The following is a 12,886-nucleotide window of genomic DNA, read 5'->3' as shown; positions in this document are numbered from 1 at the left end:
TTTTTCTGAAGTAAATAGTGACTTGCTTATTTGTGTTGCGTATTTATCTCCAAATAATTCATTGCTGCTTTTGATAAGATCAAATTGATTCGACTATGTCAGTATCATCCGATAGATTTTGATGCAGCAGATATCCTAGAACTTGATGATCAATTAGATACGTATATTCTTGATATGCGCACTTCTGAAGACTTTGAAGAATTACAAGATATTAGCGATCTTGCACAGGAGTTGGTTGTGAAGAATAAACATGAAATGTATCCATTAGTCTACAAACTTGTGACACTAACCTTAGTTCTTCCCGTGGCTCCTGCTACAGTCGATAGAGCATTTTCTGCGATGACTTACGTCAAAAATCATCTGCGCAATCGAATCGGAGATCAATGGTTGAATGATAGTTTGATTGCATATATTGAGAAAGATGTTTTTGATAAGATTGAAAATGATGTAATTATAGAACGTTATCAAAGTATGAGAACACGTAGAGAGCAATTGTAATAAAATATATCCTATTTTAATTTTTTCATCACTTTTTTAAAAGTTCGTTACTGACCCCCTAGTCTAAAATGTCTGCGTCCGCCCTTGGCTACACAAACAAAGACATTATTGAAATGTTGATATCATATTTACCAAAGATATTATTTGCTGCAACATTTGGGAATTTGATAAAACACAATATAAGGAAATTTTTTCCTTGGTTAGAGTTTTGATTCATTTGACATTCCTGTCAAGGTTTAATATTGAACTTTTGTATTAAAAAGAATAATGTAGCAAATTTCACTCACTGGGGGTTTTTTCTAGTAAATTTCAACAAAATCTATTATTTGTGCATTGGATTCATGGAGAGTGAAAATATTAAATTTATGAATGTTCACGACCTACAAAATATTTGTCATCGATATAACTTTGTAATTTTATTTTCGTATATTACAGATTGAATATGGACTCTTGAAGGGAGTATGGACAATATCTAATTTGTTAATGTACATAGACCATCACGACGACCACAATCAACTAGGAATGATGGATGAATATTTTGTATAAAGATAGTAGGATTGAAAACTCGACACACTAGATAGAGATGACATGGTATGAAGATTTTCATTTTTTGAAATTAAGAGAAGTAGCTGTATTATATTTCAATCCCTCATATTTTGTTCCGTAGGATACTCAAGACAATATTTTGTTACTTCAATTTTTTTAATAATTAATTACATTAATTTTTCATCATTGGTATCTTGTCCCATCCAATTTTTGTTAAATAAGGTGTTTTTTTGAGTAAAAACGTCATTAAAAGGGTTGTTAAATTATGATGAATTTTAAATCTTATTCAAAGGTCATTTGCGTTTCTGCTCATCCCAAAAGTTATTCACTATTCTCCATTACTACAGTAGAAAAAAGTTTATCTTTATTCTCTTGTATATTTAGCCCCTATTTCTAGGTTATTATTGGGTCAAAACAATATTTTGAATATTGATTTTTAGAAGAATGTGTTGCTAAAAAATAGGGAACAAAATATTTTATTATGTGAATATGTGGTTGAAAATGATTATGTAAAAAAAAATTATTTTTAAATAATGATTGTCAAACAGAGGCTTAGCCTCTCTTATTATGTTCATGTTTGACTCAACTAATTTTTTTTTATTAAAATTTAAGTTAAAGTCAATCACGTGTTTTATCAACTTTTTATTAAAATTTACGAAAAGTTTTATTTTTATCTAAAGTCTATTCAGAATAATTACCTTGTAATTATTTTATATAAACAATTTTAGCTGTGTTTGGTAGTCATTTCTCGACAATTTTTAGAACTTTTTTGACCGTCGGAATGGTGACGTGGGCCCTTTGCAGCCGTCCTTTTTGACTTAGCAAGAAGCAAATTCTCTAAAATGCCACTCTTAGAATGCAATGAAATAAATGCAAAGGGGTTCAAAGGTAATTTTCCTTGAATTTGTCAGTAAATGTAGCTGCCATCATACTGTATAACGGGAAGAAATTCTATTAAAATTTGCTGAAAATAACTACCGAACACACTCTAAATATTAAATTTCATTCTTTTGTAGATTTTTATAAAAGTAAATAAAGTGTACGATTCAAGAGTTTATAAAAATTTTGAACCCCAGCAAACATGCGATTAAAATTGATTATTTACTTTAACCTCAAAATTTTAACAATTTTCTGAGCGAGTTTGGATATCAAAACAATTTTAACCTCAATCGTTATTCCCAAATAACTAGAACGTGACGTAATTGATATTCGATCAAAAAAATAATTAATTTTAATCACACATTTCATAAAATTTGTAATATTTCAATCACGTATTTTATCAACTATTATCAAATTTTACTAAGCCCCCGTTTGGTCTCCATTTTTTTCAAATTAAAATAGGTAAAATAGTATTTTTTGGAGAATGAGTAGTTGAACAAGAATGAAAATTTTTGATTTGTGTGTAATATTTATGTATAGAAGATTGTGTGATTGAAAATATGAAAGAGGAAAATGAAATTTAATTTAATGGGGACCAAACGAGAGTTAAAATATAATTTTAATCTACAACAAATGGGGGCAAGATCTTGAATAGCCCATGTTTGGTTTAACTAAAATAAATTGATTAAAATCCAACTACATATATCATGGAAACACAACTTTTCAACCATGCGTTACTCGTTTGACTTCTATTGTGGTCAAGGTTTACTCTTCAAACTTTAAAATGCTTCTCAATGGTCAATCATATTTGAGACTGTTGCGCTTCATCATCATCCATTAGATTTTGTTCTCCTCGTTGATTATGTGTTACACGAAAATCCCACTTGGCAAGTTATGGTGGTTAAAAAATTTAAAACTCAACAAAATCATCTATATAAAATATTTCATAACTCACCCAACTTATACCATGATCACGATTTACTCATCAAACTTTAAACTGCTTTCAAATAGTCACTCATATTTCAGATGTTGCATTCCATCCATCATCAATCAGATTCTATTCATCTCGTTGCATCTGTGTGGCATGAAAATCCCACACAACAAGTTTATGTTAAAAAAATTATAATTCAGTCAATCATTCAAATAACCAAAATCATCGTATGTGAAATACGATTAATAAACTTCTTTAAGCCCCAATTATTTGTTTCCAATTTCAACCAAAAAAAAAAACACTAGCTCCCAATTCAATCATATCGCCCATGTACAACTAAATTATGTACCGAGACAAGGTTGACTTTTGAGAAGGACGAGGGAAGCTAATAATTATAAAGCCCCATCTCTCAATTATACCATATGATCGATGTCTAATTAATCTCAATCCTCCATTTTCGGAGGCACGTGTCCAACCATTTGTGAAGGAAAATGTCATCAAATTCCGATTGTTGGCGTACAATTGAGTTGTAAAATTTTTGAAGGTCATAACTGTTAGGTGAAATTTTTGTGCGAAATAAGGGAACCGAAATCTGGCGGATGATAGATGAAATACAATGTGTCAAAGACCAGTGAATATTGGAAAGTAATTTGAAGTTTGATGAATAAACCCAAGAAAACGCCCTCTCAGCATCCAACCAGAAGCCTCGTTTCTTTCGTCGACGATGAAGACTCCTCGGAGATCCCCTTTTCTTGCCCTTTCCTGCGAACCCACATCTTCAAGATTCTCCAAATCAACACACAAGCTTATCAGAGATTGTTATAACTGAACATAAAGCTAAGAAATGCAGGATGTTACCCGTGTGGGAAATTCTAAATTTTTAATTAAATTATAAAAAGGAATAATTATCGAGTATACATGTGGTAATTGTCTGTTGTCAAATGAAAAGCCTTGTGTAATTTCTTTGTGGCTGGCTATACACTTAATAAGCAACTTATGCTAAAAAAAGGTCTCAATCAAGGCATCGCTGCAGCGGCCTTCTCGTGCTACGGCTCTAAATTCGAATGGTGTGTTCTTCCACAATTCACACAAGCTTTAGTTCAAGCAAGGGCGATTTTTTGATAAATTAGAAAACAAACATCTTGTTGAGTCCAGCTTGCTAACCATGTTTAAGCTAGCATTATATATCGAGGATGTAGTTGGGTGGCTCCTCTGTAGGTTACCTGCCTTGACTAATCGCTCATGAATCGTAGATAAATCGTTCTGTTACGTGTTTGCACACTTGGGCAACCAATCGGGGCTCACAGTCAATTCATGTCGAACCACTTGGCACTGAAGCCGAGGTGGTTTACATAGCCGAGGCCCATATATGTCGAGGCCCAGCTATCATTGCCTCTTGAAGAGCTTCCGAAGCCCATATGCCGAGACACTTTGAAGGTGGACGAGGCCCTGTTGGCCGAAGCTCTATAGCCGAGGTAGCAGCCTCCGAATCACAAAGCAGCATCTTCCATAGACACTTCTCCTAAGAGATTCTCTGCACAAAGATCTTACTTGAATGATTGATAGAACGTTTGTCATAAGTGTAATGTTAAGTCTTGTCACTAATAGAGACGGCTCTACCAATCAATAAATGTATAGCAGGCTAGGTACGGCTGATGCCTACAATTTGACGTGTAAATCAACCGGATGAGGCCACGTGTACCCCGAACCAAAGGTCACGATCTAACTTTTGACACTATCAATACTCCCCCATGTACCCCATACAAAGGCTAATGCAAGAATCAATACAGAAAACCATACTTTACTAAACTCTCTCTTTCTTATTATCTTGCAATACAAACGAGTTCATACATATTTAGATACACATTTACAAACATCGATTGGTAATTATTGTACAATTGGTCTACGACATCCCGCCGGATTTTGAACATTCTCGTCCCGTACTATTGAGCTACTCCCAAGCCCTCGATCCATCCGTTTTAGACCATCCACGTGTTTTAGCGTGTTGGACTTTCGCTCACGTGTGTGCGAGTGGATCCGACATCTGTTGGCAACACTTTTTGGGGTCAACGATTGGCGCCATCTGTGAGAATCCATACAATAACCACGAACAATCTTGTGGTGAAAACTAATTGAAAAGGAACATTTAGGCATTCCCCTTGAAAAAGGATTTGTTCTTAAAAAGAACAAAAGGAAGCCCCACAACTTAGCAAAAATCTGAAAGTTAAACAAAGAAAATGAGTTCAAAGAAAGACACATTCCCTAGGAGGGTAAGAGAAAATGCAGGTATGCCCCCTCTAGCAGCTGCCCCAGCAGCTCGGCATCGACTCCACCACCACCATAGACGAGGTGGAATGAGAGTGACAGCCCGGTTATCAAGAGAAATGACCGCCATGACAGCCAACATGAGGGACATTACTAGCTAGAACATGGCTATGAGGGAACTCATAGCCCAAATGCAAGGCCAAAGAGACTTCCCTATTCCTCCATACGCCTCCCAAGGGCACTACCAACAAGAAGATGAAGTTCAAAGTCAAAGGGTTCCCTCGCCGGACTATAACCGAGGTAGAAGTCCATTTGAAAGGAAAGTGGAAGTTGATGTTTCTTCCAACTACGCTTCAGGCGACCCACCAAGGTCCCTTTAAACCATGATAACTTACTACCTCCATATGAGCAAGAGCGAAGACATAGGAGGTCAGATAGTGTATTTGACATAATCAGCCCTGTAGAACTGAGGCCTAGGCAGCAACAACCTCGCGAGTCTTGGACAAGGCCACATCCCCCACCTTCAATGCCTCAACAGCCGGAATAAAGGCATGAAAATGGTCCCCGTGCTGCACCGCCTAGAAATAGGCGCCAAAGGAGGGAAGAGGAGGCTAGGAACCGTCCCAAAACCTCTCGCTAACCACCAAGGTATGAGGTCGAAGAAAACGATTCAGATAAGCAGCAGAGGTCCTGTGACTTGGACGATGATGATGAGATTCTGCCATTCTCGAGGGAACTAAGGAGTACGCAGGTCCCGAACCACTACGCTATGCCCAAGATACCAAAGTATGATGGAAGAGGCGACCCTGAGAAGTACATGAATGCTTAAAAAACTCACATGAGCCTAAGGGGCGCCACCCCAACTGTGAAATGCAGAGCTTTCCACTTAACACTTAGCGGAGCAACTGAGATTTGGTATAGTAGGTTACCATCTGGGAACATAAGAAGTTGGCCCAAATTCAAGACCACCTTCTTTAAAAGGTTCGCTATGACCAAAGAGGGAGAGGCTCACATCCAATGTCTCCAAGACATGTGACAGGCATATGGGGAGTCCCTGAAGAGCTTCCTATCACGCTTCACTAATGAGATGATGTACTGTGTGCAAGTCATCGACCGTGAGAAGTTATCTGTACTGAGAGGAGGCCTGAACATGAACGCCCTGTTTTGGAGGGACGTGCAAAATCAAGACCCCACCACCTATGACGCCCTACTCGAGATGATGAGACGAAAGATCATCAATAAAGAATTGATTGAGCATAGGAACAGGGCAAGTAGAGGTTTCTCACCTCCGCAAAGATAGCGTGCTAACGGGCCGACCTCCCACTTGATGGATTACCAAATGAACCAAGGCGGTAATGAGAGTTCTAGGCAAGCACTTGCCACCACCACTCTGAACACAGTTCCAACCTTAGCATATGAGGATATCAACCCAGTCACTGACACCCAGCAGATGGGAACTCCGCAAAGATCCCATAGGGAGAGAGGCCAAGGCTGGGGTTTGAGACTTAGAAATAGGTCAAATCCAACCCCCCGGATATTGTATATACCACCGGTCTTATGGTTACGACACAGCAAATTTTCGAGATTGTGTTCACAGTACCCGGCAAGAACCTCCCAGGGATAGAAATGAATCGCCCCAGGTGAACAGGTCCCCACCTAAAAATGACAATTGACCTGGGCGTGAAGAGGTCGTTCCCTGTCAAAGGGATGTTTTGCCGCGACGAAGGGAGCACGACGCAGAGAGGCCTAGGGAAGCGCACAGACACTGAAGAAGTTGGCAAGCTCAGGATGAGGCCCTTATCTACGAGGTGGATACCATATTTGGAGGCCCATATGTGGGGGTGAAACGCGAAACGCTAAAAGTAATTAAGCTCGAGAGGCTAAGCGCCCCCCGTTTACCAGCTATATTGTGGACCACAACTCCCGGAGGAATCAAGTTCCATCTATTGTCTTCACTCAGGTGGACGCTGAAGGGATTCACTACCCCCACTGCAATGCACTTGTGGTGAGAACGGTCATAGCCCGGAATGGGCTCAAACAAATGCTGGTTGACAACGGTAGCTCTGTCAACATTCTATTTGGGTTCACCTTCGACAAGATGATATTGGACCATGAGTTGATGCCCACCACTACTCCCTTGTACGGATTTACTGGATATAGCATCACTCCTAAAGGAAAGATCACCCTTACAGTGGAGATGGAGAAGTCTCCCCAATCTACAATGAACTTTATGGAGTTCCTCATTATTGACAGTCAATCGGCCTACCACGGAGTATTGGGTAGGCCAGCTCTAAAGGAATTGGGAGCCGTCACCTCCATCTACCACCTATGCATGAAATTCCAGACGGAAAACGGGGTGGCAACAATGAGAGGTGACCAAAGAGGCTCGAGAGAGTGCTATCTAAGCTCCATCATAAATGTAGAGCCTCAGGACGTCCATGTGATTATCGTCGACATAGTCATGGCTGATGTTCTAGGTGATGCTCCCTCCGAACCGGAAGATGTGGAAATGATTGACGCACCACCCATGCCGAAAATATTGGTCATCGATGAGATTGACCCCCGCATAATTGAACACGAAGCTCAAGCATCCCCAGTTGAGGAACTTGAAAGCTTCTCGGTGGACCCCCGAGACCCATCCAAATTGTTGAAAGTGGGAAAAGACTTGTGCAACAGTTTGAAAGAAAAGATCAAGGATTTTCTAAGTAGAAACCTTGATGTCTTTGCTTGAAGACATGAGAATATGGTAGGCATAGACCCCAAGATCAGTTGCCACCACTTGAAAATTGATCCTAAGGTTGCCCCGCACAGACAAAATAGAAGAGCCCTCAACCCTGAGAGGTATGAGGCCTTGAAGGAAGAAGTTCAGAAGCTCATCCTAAATGGCTTCATCAGGGAGGCCACCTATCTGAGGTAGGTCTCCAACCCGATTTTAGTGAAGAAACATAACGAAAAGTGGAAGGTATATATTTATTTCACTAACCTTAACAAAGCTTGCCCGAAAGACAGCTTTCTACTCCCAAAGATTGACCAACTGGTAGACTCCACGATTGGGCACGAGTTGTTGAGATTCATGGATGCATACTCCGGCTACAACCAAATTCCCATGCACCCGGCCGATGAGGAACGCACCTCTTTTATCACAGACAGAGGCCTTTACTGCTATACCCTTTGAGTTGAAAAACGCCGAGGCCATATATCAAAAGCTCGTCAACAAAATGTTTGTGAACCTCATCGGCAAGACAATGGAGGTCCACGTAGACGACATGCTTGTGAAAATTTTGGAAGCTGGGGACCATATGACGCACCTCAACAATACCTTCCAAATTTTGAGAAGGTATAGGATGAGACTCAACCCCCTCAAGTGTGCTTTTGGGATTGCCTCCAAAAAATTCTTAGGATACATGATCAACCAACACAGAATTGAAGCCAACTCTGAGAAGATTGAGGCCCTATGCAAGATGAGGTCCCCCCAAAAGCCAAAGAAAGTACAAAGCTTGATTGGACGAGTGGCTGCGCTTAGTCGTTTCGTCTCCAAAGCTACAGACAAATGCCTTCCATTTTTCAAAGTGTTGAAAGCTGGGAAAAAGTTCCAGTGGACCGAGGAATGTAAAGAGGCCTTCTAGGCCTGAAAATGCACCTAGGGCGGGCCCCCATCCTCTCCAAACCGAAGCCTAACGAGATTCTTCAGCTGTATTTGGTCATCTCCAATAAGGCCATCAGTGGGGTTCTAATTCGAGAAGAAGGGACCACCCAACTCCTTGTATACTATACAAGTAAAGCACTCCTATCTCTGGAAACCCGTTACCCCGATATGGAGCAGCTCGCTTTGGCCTTGATCACGACTTCTAGGAAGTTGAGGCCCTATTTCCAAGCCCACGCCATACATGTGCTAACAAATTTATCCCTCAAGAAGATTATTGAAATGGGCAATGGAACTAAGTGAATTTGACCTCGTGTTCAAGGCTAGGGCGGCCATCAAGGGGCAAGCCTTGACTGATTTTGTGGCAGAATTTGCCAATTTACCCGAGGTGGAGGAAATCATGGAAAATGCCGAGCCACCTACATTGAACTTATTCGTGGATGGATCGGCTAGGGGCACCGGCTCAGGTATCGGAGTTGTCCTCATCAGCCCGGAAGGTCACAAGCTGAACTCAGCTGTGAGGTTCGGGTTTAAGGCCACCAACAATGTGACAAAATATGAGGCACTTCTTGCGGGCCTCAGATTAGCCAGAGAAATGCAAGTGAAGAGGCTACTTATCAGTAGCAACTCCTAGCTGGTCGTTAGCCAGGTAAACAACAACTTCTTGGCCATAGACAAAACCATGGCCTCCTACTTGAAGATGGTGATGAACCTCATCCCATCCTTTGAAAAGTTTGAGTTGATCCAGATCCCCCGCGTTGAGAATGCACATGCAAATGCACTCTCCAAACTTGCAAGTAGCAAGGACTTCGAACTACTCACGGTAGTCCTAATAGAGCACCTCCTAATACCATCAATCGAGGCCCCCAATGTGATGTGGGTGGCCGGGACTCCTACCTGGATGCAGTCCATCGTAGCCTACCTAAAAGACCACGTACTTCCCACTAATAAGCATGAAGTTTACAAGCTAAGGAGGAGGTCAGCTCATTTCTTCTTCATTGATGATGTACTCTACAAGAGGAGCTTCTCCTCTCCCCTCATTCGATGCGTGGGAAGAAAAGAGGCTACCTACATCTTAAGGAAAGTCCATGAGAGAGTTTGCGGTAACCACTCTAGAGGTCTATCTTTGGCGCAAAAAATACTGAGACAGGGGTACTATTGACCTACCTTGAAAAATGACGCCCTTCAGTTTGTATGAAAATGTGACAAATGCCAACGTTTCTCTCCTATCCAAAGATAACCATCGTAAGATTTGACCACGGTCTCCAGCCCTTGGCCCTTTTCGAAGTGGGGTGTGGACCTCATAGGTCCTCTATTGAAAGGTAGAGGAGGCGCGAGCTTTGCAATTCTGGCCATTGATTACTTCACGAAGTGGGTTGAGACTGAACCACTAGCAAAAATCACAGAGGCAAACACTTCCAAGTTCTTATGGAAAAACATTATATGTCGGTTCGGGATTTCCTACTCAATCGTCTCAGAAAATGGTAAACAGTTCGACAACAAGAAGGTCAGAAGTTTGTGTGAAGAACTTAGCATCAAGAAGCACTTCTTCACACCTCACCACTCACAAGCAAATGGCCAGATTGAGGTTGTGAACAAAACCATCATACATGTCCTAAAAAGAAAGTTTGATGTGTCAAAAGGGGCCTGGGTGAATGAGCTACCACAAGTGCTTTGGGCAATTCAAACCACTACGAGGACCCCCATAGGGAAAACACATTTCCTCATGGCATATGAAACTGAGGCAATGAACCTAGTCGAGGTCGACCTTCCATCTCCACGACGTCTGAACTTAAGTGAAATAACAAACGACAAGTTTCGAAGGTGCAACCTCGACTTCATTGAGGAAAGAAGAGATGATGCCCAGCTGAAGCTCGCCACATATCAAAGAAAGATGACGAAATACTTCAACTCAAAGGTAAAGAAGAGGTCATTTTGAATCAATGACCTGGTCCTTAGGAGAGTCTTCCTCTCCTCTAAGGAACTAGGCACCGGTACCTTGGGTCCAAATTGGGAAGGCCCATATAGAATCAAGGAGGAGATTCGACCTGGGACATACCAGATTGAAGACATGGACGGCAAAGCACAGCTCCGTCCATGGAACATTGAGCACCTCTGAATCTATTATCAATGAATGTACCTCGCTGGACGACCTTTCCTAACTCATGTAACATTTCCATGATTCAATAAAATTGTCCACGATTGAACTCAAGTCTCGCACTATGTCGTCACCTCAGAGGAGAGGTCAGCGTCCCATCTCTGGGCCACCTCGCTTGAACTCCGAGGCGCATGTCACTTGCCTTCCTTTGGCGAGGCTAAAAGCCAGGGGGAGAAACCTCAACATGGATGAACCATCCACCATGTTGGGAAGCATCGTCACCTCGAAGGAAAGGTCAGCGTCCCATCTCTGGGCCATCTCACTTGAACTCCGAGGCGCACGTCACTTGTCTCCTTTTTGCGAGGCTGAACGCTAGGAGAAGAAACCTCAACATGGATGAATCATCCACCATGTTGGGAAGCATCCTCACCTCGGAGGAGAGGTCAGCGTCTCATCTCTGGGCCATCTCGCTTGAACTCCGAGGCACACACCACTTGCCTCCCTTTGGCGAGGCTGAACGCCAGGAGGAGAAGCCTCAACATGAATGAACTATCCACCATGTTGGAAAGCGTTGTCACCTCGGAAGAGAGGTCAGCGTCCCATCTTTGGGTCATCTCACTTGAATTCCGAGGTGCACGTCATTTGTCTCCCTTTGGCGAGGCTGAACGCCAGGGGAAAAAACGTCAACATGGACGAACTATCCACCATGTTGGGAAGCGTCGTCATCTCGAAGGAGAGGTCAGCGTTCCATATCTAGGCCATCTTTCTTGAACTTTGAGGTGCATGCTACTTGTCTCCCTTTGGCGAAGCTGAACACCAGGGAAAAAAGCCTCAACATGGATGAACCATTTACCATATTGGGAAGCGTCGTCACCTCGGAGGAGAGGTCAGCGTCCCATCTCTAGGACATCTCGCTTGAACTTCGAGGCGCATGCCACTTGCCTCCCTTTGGTGAGGCTGAATGCCAAGGGGAAAAACCTCAACATGGATGACCATCCACCATGTTGGGAAGCGTTGTCACCTCGGAGGAGAGGTCAGCGTCCCATCTCTGGGCCATCTCGCTTGAACTCTGAGGTGCACGCCACTTGCCTCTCTTTAACGAGACTGAATGCCAAGGAGAGAAGCCTCAAAATGGATGAATCATCCATCATGTTGGGAAGCGTCGTCACCTCGGAGGAGAGATCAGCGTCCCATCTCTGGGCCACCTCGCTTGAACTCCGAAGTACATGCAACTTGCCTCCCTTCGGCGAGGCTGAAAGTCAAGGGGAGAAGCCTCAACGAGGATCAAACTTCTTTACCTACTAATTCACAAGGCCTAACCACTATGGGCTTCACGCAACTCAATCAGACATAGCAATGTTCTCAGTTCAGCTGGAAGACGGTCCAGTCTTAAGATCTATTCAGGTCACAGTTATTAAGCTTAAGTATAATTTACTTGTTTAAGTCCAATATCAGTCATGGTTCGTGTGGCTTAAGTACAATTTATTTGCTTAAGTGATTGGAGTTGGGATATCAAGTTAAGGTTATTTAATTCTTCAATCAATCTTAAGTTTAATTACTTAACGAGGTCAATGCACTTGGAAGAAGAAGAACATTGAATGAAAAAAATTATATTGATTTTCAATCAGTTACAAAAGGAGGGCCTGAGGCCAGTACATCGAAATTAACTGAAAAGTGAACTATCCTAAGCCTCGGATGATGGCGGACGTGCCTCGGCAGCAGGAGCCTCCACTTCTCTTCTGCCTCCGCTGCTTCATCCCCAACCGTTTCATCAGCTAGGGTCTGAGGCACTTCATCCACAAACTCCGTCCTCAGCTGTGACAGGTCTTGATCTGGGAAAAGTTCCTTAGCCCTCTCCATCATTTCAGCACGAGCATAATTCCTCCAGTAGACACTGAAGCTCTTGTACTCCTTAGTGTTGTGGAAGTTGGCAATGTAGTCTTTGAATGTCTCCTCCCTCGCCACATTGGCCTCCTCCTTTACCTTGGCCAATTCGTCCACATACCACTTTATTTAGTCCTCCAAG

The sequence above is a fragment of the Olea europaea genome, chromosome 8, assembly GCF_002742605.1.
Source record: "Olea europaea var. sylvestris chromosome 8, O_europaea_v1, whole genome shotgun sequence".
Classification (NCBI taxonomy): Eukaryota; Viridiplantae; Streptophyta; class Magnoliopsida; order Lamiales; family Oleaceae; genus Olea; species Olea europaea.
This window is presented reverse-complemented; position numbering follows the sequence as displayed.